Here is a 6,931-nt window from a genome sequence, read left to right as displayed (position 1 = left end):
TGAGCCAATCCCACACTCAGTACTGCTGTGTTCGAATGTATCCCTCAAAGTTTCATGTGTTGCAAAGTGACTCCCCCAGTTACTATGTTCACTGTATTTGAAGGTGGGGCCTCTGGAAGGTGATTAGAATTAGTGAGGTCATGAAAGAGGGGCCCCCTGAGCTGGCACACTTCCTCTATCCAGTCATGTGATGCCCTGGGCCAATGTTATGATGCAGCAAGAAGGTCCTCATTAGAGGCCAAGCAGATCCCACAGCCTTGTTCTTGAACTTCCCAGACTCCAGCACCAAAAGGCAAAGAAAATTCTATTCTCTGTCAATTACCCAGTCTTAAGCATTTTGTTGGAGCCACAGAAAACAGACTAAGAAAAAGACAAAGTGATTTATGTGGTCATTTCTTTGGACATATACATTTCCTAACTCTTGATCTAAGAGTCGGTCATTTGAGGGCTGTTTATTGCAGACCCTAAAGCCAGAATTCCTGGGGTCTGAGCCACCACTTACCTGCTGAGTGACCTTGAGCAAAACAGCTTACCCTTGTGTGCTTCTGATTCATTCTCCACACAACAGAAATTATTGCAGTCCAACACCTTGTAGAGTAGTTGTAAGAATTTAAAAGTCCTGGGAATGTTTCTGACACATTATGTATACCATACAAGCAAGATCCATGTAAGTGTGAGCTATTTTTACTACTATTATTATCACAGTGATGATCATTATCATTATTATTATTCGTAACCCCACTGCCTAATGCAGTGCTCCTCAATTATAAAGAGTGAGTCATTCTTAACTATTATTTGAGGATTTTAATATAGTACTTGTTTGATGGTTCCTGTAGTTTTAATAGGAACCCAAACTGTTAAGGCATTATGAGGTGGCAGCTCCTGTCAGCTCAGAACACTGTGAAAGTCCCAAATCTTGTGTCTCATCCCTAACACCAACTTCCCCTTCCCACCCATTCCTGCCTTTAGTCAGTGCCTACCCTTTTAGCTCCATCTCCCACAACCAACACCCAAAGGGCCCTTGTCGATGATAGATTTTAATCTCAGCGTTTTTCCCTGGTCATTGTTGAGCACCAGCCTTTTGTATTGCATCTGCTTCTCCCTGAATTACCACACCCTGGTCTCCCATGGGTGCAGGGTAAGGGCTCAGCTGACACCAGATGTAAAGCACCTAGTCTCCTGTGAGGTTTTAGAACATACTCTAATCAGGATTCAGAATGTAACCTCCATGACACAGGAAGTATCTAGTCATATATGATTGAACGTGGAATGAAAATGTAGTTTCTTTTCAACTAAAATTCCCCCTTTTGTCTGTCTCCTCTACAAGTTCAAGGAGAATTTGAATTTGCAGGGTGGGTAGTTTCATTCCATGCCACCAGCACCCAGTCATATAAGGAGGACTCGGATGCTGATGGGCCACATTAATTGCTCATAATCTGAGGAAAGTGGCCAGAGGGAAAAAAAGCCAGTTATTTGCATCTAATGAGGACTATTGACTATTTAAAGGATACAAGATTTATTTATGGCTTTTCCATTTGTGAGAGTTCATCACCATCACCAGAATGGATGGAGAAGTAAATGCCATCATTCAGAATGTTACCTGAAGCAAAGTACAGGACACAGTTAGCACAAGGCACAAAACCCATAAAACCTTCTGTGACTTACACAGGAAAGGTTTTCAATGTGCTAAATTTGCAATGATTTGCTTATCTGTGGTTCTGCTGGAGGAAATAAAATGCTCAGCTTGGGAAATGAAGAAAGGAAACATCAATGTTTTGTTCATAATGTTGAAAGAGACAAAATTATCTGAACCACGTGAATTCAGAAGCACCCACTTTGCAAAAGCACATTTACTATATTTAGAATGCAACTTAAGAACTTAGGATTTCCTTGTAGAAATTCAATAATGGAATTTTTTAAGCAGTTTCTAGTTTTCAAACAATAAACATGTAAGATGTACTTTTTATATCTTAACATAACTGATAGACAACACTTCTGTATGGCTTACTCCAAAAATTGTTATAAATCAAATCATGTCTGAAGAAAAGTCATATAATAACAGGATTTTATAATATGGCACTGCATGTAATACTGTCATTTCTTTTTTTTTTCCACCTAAAATTAATTAAGAAGGCACACACATCAAATATAGAAAAAAATCATATTTAATTAAGAGAAAAAATGGGTGTACCCATTAGAACATACAGAATAATTTTTTTTCAAGGTCAGTTTCCCCAGAAGTAGGGCCTAAGATGACAGTTCACAGGAACATCGTTCCTCATTACCAAAACCAAAAAATGTGAAGAAAGCAGGACAGTAAAGAAGAGGAAGCCAAGAATGTGATCTCAAGCAAGATTCCCACACAGGACACCCCTTGGGTGAACCCTGGAGAGGCAGTTACATCTCAGAGTTGCCCAAACCTGAGTCAAGGGAGCTGGGCTTTTAAACTTCCACACCAGACACTGGAAAAGGGTGACAGCAAGAGGACATATGTTTCCATGTGTTTAGTCAAAGAAGGTTCCAGAAGATTGAAGGAAGACTTCAAAACATGCCCACAATTTATGAATAATGAGAACGAATGCATGTTAAAGTCCAGAAATATACAGAAACAATAAAAATAATATTAGTGAGTCTGGACAATGCACTAACATTATTTACAGTGAGGTTCCTTAACAATGTTCATTTGTTTATTTAAGTAATGTATCCATTATCATCTTTATTATGCTAAACTATTAGATAAACATACACAATTTAAACACACGATATCTTCCCAATATCAATGGATAAGTTTAATTTGCCTACATTAATCAACTCAACCCAACAAGCCTTCTTTCTTTGATCCATATTTTTATTTATCCAATCATTCAAAAGTATTAATTAGTAATTGACCATCATAGAGAATCCATTGAACACTTTTGTAACAGCTTTAGAGTTATCCTTGAAAACTGACTCTCCGTCCTAACAACTGCATGATTTTGAGCGAATGACTACATTTTTCTAGGTTCCTATTCACACATGTCTAAAGTGGGGACAACTGTCGTACAGGGTTTAAATGAGACAATGCAATTAGCTGACTTTACATAGTGCTTGACACTCAGTAAGATGTCCACAAACCTTAGTTAATATAATAATGACGAAAATGCTATTGACACTACCACTTCTGTTGGAGGCAGGGTAATAGATCTCTGTGTATGAAATAGTATGTTTAAAAGGAAAACAAGATTGTCCCCTGCCTTACAGAGCTTTTATTCTTAGAAGGGAAGGTAGGAGTAAATATTTAGCAAATAAAGTTATATAAGAAAACAATGTATATTTGGTATTGAATGAAATATACACAAAAAATAAACACCTCTCACCACTAATCTTCCTACCCCAGTAGTGTCCACAATGACATGAGTTCTTTCTAAAACACAGCTCCAATCTTGATGTACCTTGTGCCCAGATTATTGATTTCCTTTTACCTACATAAAAACGTCCAAGCTCCACAGCATGTGTCTATGATCCATGTGTCCCCAGTCCTCACAGTGTATTGCAGCTACCACCTTTCACTTCATTCCAGGACACAGAATTATCCAGAATATGAGCTATCTGGAATATGTAATATTTTTCTACTTCTGGGTCACTGTTTGAATAGCTGCATCTAGGTGGAATATCTTTTCTCTAAATTTTACTGTTGAAATCTCACACTTAGATGTCTATCCCAAGAGTCACTTCCTGTGCAAAAATTCCCCAACTCCTCCATTCACATGACCGCTGCCTGTCCATACTCTTCCAGCACATTGTTTTACTCCTTGCTTTACCCTTAGTTGGGAACTAGTAGAGGGACAGAAGAAAATGACTGGGAAGAAGAGGTTTATGCCCTGAGATGGGGTCAGCCACTCAGCAATAGCAGTCAACATGTTCGTCTTTGCATTAGATTGTGCGTTTCCTGAGGCTGAGGATGATCTCTAAGACATCAGAAAGACATTATAAAGGAAGGAAGAAATTAGCATGTTGCAATATTATAAGAATTAAGGTGGAAAATTTCATGAAAGTAGATAAGGAAATCCATGCCATATAGTTCTGAAAATTCAAATAAAATAATGAATGAAAGAGGCTTGTACAGGGAAGCCGGTTGAGGATTTTGAATACACAGTTTTTCAAGTTGCACCTATAAATACCAGTTATAGAATATATATACTATTCTACCTAAACAGAGATATGGGAGAGAATAAATTGTGAAGCTATAAAACTAGCAGCGGAATGCCAGTCATTCAAAGTGCACATAAAATTATGAGATATGGCAGTTGGCGGTGGGAGGTTGAGAAGGTTTATGTCATGAGAAAGTAATTTTCAATATTAAAAAAAATCCTACTTTTTTTGTTAAAGGATAAAGGGAAATTATTCATTTAAGAGAGAGATTTAAAATGCTGGGAGAAGAAATATTTGAAAAGGATTCGAAGTTTTTTTAAGTATTCGAATGGATTACTTTATAATTAATCAGTGTGGTTGTGTAATTCCTATAATTCTGTAATGTGGAAATCAAAATCATCCCGACACCAGCTTGATCTTTTCACAATGAATGTGGCATTTCCCCATTATGTTAGGTAGATTCATGTTTTTGAGTGGCAAAAGCAATGGTCTGTCCATATCCCACTCTGAGAAAAATTCCCACTGGTTGGACACAGCTTGGTCTGGAAGGTTGAGGCTATCCCTTCACGCTTGCAAGCACACTCAGGAGGCCAGACTCCCCAATCCCTGTTAAAGGAGGCATTCCAGTGCTCAGGAGTGCAGAGAGCAGTTTTTTTTTGAGTGTTTACAATGTGACAGACACTTGTCTCAGCTTTTAAATTTGTAACACATACATAATCATCACAGCAGACTGATAAGAGAGGTACAATTATTTTTGCCATTTTACAGACTAGAAAACAAGGACAGAGAAGGCAGATGTTTTGCCCAAGACTGCACAGCTAATACGTGGTAGAAGGGGTTTGGAGTCTAATTTATCTTGTTCCAGAGTCTCAGCTCGGTTTTAGTATTCCACATCTTAAGAACATAGTATTCTAAGTTTTGCTGACTTACTGTTTCTCCAAATCAAAACAGTAACAGTCTGGATATTATTTAAAATATAAATAGTGTTTTTATGTTATCACCTTATAGAGAAAGATTACTTCATATAAAAGTCAGGGAAACAAAAATCAAGACTTTTTGGTCTCTATATCAGTATCAGTCAAGCAACAAAAGCATATTTTATGTAGTGAAAGGAATCATACTGAGAATATTTCCTGTTAGATTCTGAGTGGGGTGACAGTAACTAATTATGTTAATTACCTGACTTGCATTGATGACTTACAAACCACATATAACTTGCTGTGAACGGATGTAGGTGGTTGTTAGCTAGATGGAGAAATGTGGAACTTGACAAAATAGATTTGGATGATATCAATTAGTTTTTAAATAAGTGCTTTGCACATTGCTTGAATAATCTGAAAATCATCTGCAGCTATACAGCATGGCTGTCATGGGTTCTCAGGTAATTATAGCTACCTCCATAACTTACTATAAATATTCTCAACACTCAGATGAAGACTTCCTGAGAGAATCATCTAGATACACCAACAGAGAGAACTGTTATGGAGGGAAAATTACAAACTAGTAATTATCTCTTGGTTTCCCATTGATTTTCTATATAGCATGAATTCCTCCTTAACCTATCATATCACATTGTCCTATATACAGGACACCTATAAAAACCTAAATTGAGCAATTTTAGAGGTGTCCTATAAAGTCCCATAGGTTTTTATAGGTGACCTACATATTAGACAATGGCATGTAATATGTTAATGTTGGCAGTATCTAAAATAATAGCTCTCAATCCGTGGTAAGCTCATTCAAAGTAGCTAATTATGTCTTTAAATACAGATTCCTGGAAACTCCCAGAGATTCTGCCTCAACAGGTCTGAGAAGGGCCCCAGAATCTATTTTAAATAGGCTCCATGGGAAGATGGTCAGCCAACCTCACACTGAAAACCACAGATGAGAGTCAAATGAAGTCAGGTCAATGCTCTATCTGACCTAAATGTCTGGCTCAGGTAGCACCTGGACAGAAGGCCATTTACCTGTTTCTGTCCACTCTGCAGACAGTTGAGGGCCATGTGACTAAACAATTAAGGTACTTCCCTTAACTGCTACTGGAGGATTCAATGTCTTGAGACTGTAAAACCAGCACAAGGATTAGCTGGGAAGGACTGACCTGGAATACAGAATAAACTAGTTAACATTTACACAACAGACAATGTAAACATTCATGCATACAACAAACTTTCAAGAGCTGTTAATTTCTAATTTCTCCTTACTAAAATACTAATGAAACTTCTGCCCAGATGAGGTTAGGGGCAATGTCTTTGTCCTATTACCATATAAGTCCTCCCCATCTTAGATTTACTGGGATCTGCTGATTCCCATCCCGTCTCATGGGCATTAATATAAATTCTACCATTTGATACATGTGCTAATTTTAATATTTTTAGACTACCTGCAGTTGTTCACAAAGGTCTTCACCAATTATATATCTGCAGCTTTGGTAATTCAGTCTTTCATGAGATATTGTACAGAACTGTGTGGAATTAAAATGTGTTTCTCCTCCAGCTTGGTGAATATGCTGGCCACGTCCAGTTGTGACAGCCTGGGGACAGTCAGCATCTTTGTTATGTCGCAATGAGGATGACAGAGGCAGCCTTGCCTTTTCACAGGAAGAAAAGGGCTGCCAAACTCAGTGATGTCTGAAATGGTTTCCAACAATGGGCAGAAGGTTCTTCTGCTTTGAGCATGTGTCACATAACCCATGTCCAAATGGATGCTGCTATTTAAACCAAGTCCTCTGCTTTGTGGGCTTTGAGAGCTTAGTTAACATTTCCATGTCGGTTCTTTAGAAACAGAGTTACATCAAAAT

The sequence above is a fragment of the Sciurus vulgaris genome (assembly GCF_902686455.1).
Source record: "Sciurus vulgaris genome assembly, chromosome: 9".
Classification (NCBI taxonomy): Eukaryota; Metazoa; Chordata; class Mammalia; order Rodentia; family Sciuridae; genus Sciurus; species Sciurus vulgaris.
This window is presented reverse-complemented; position numbering follows the sequence as displayed.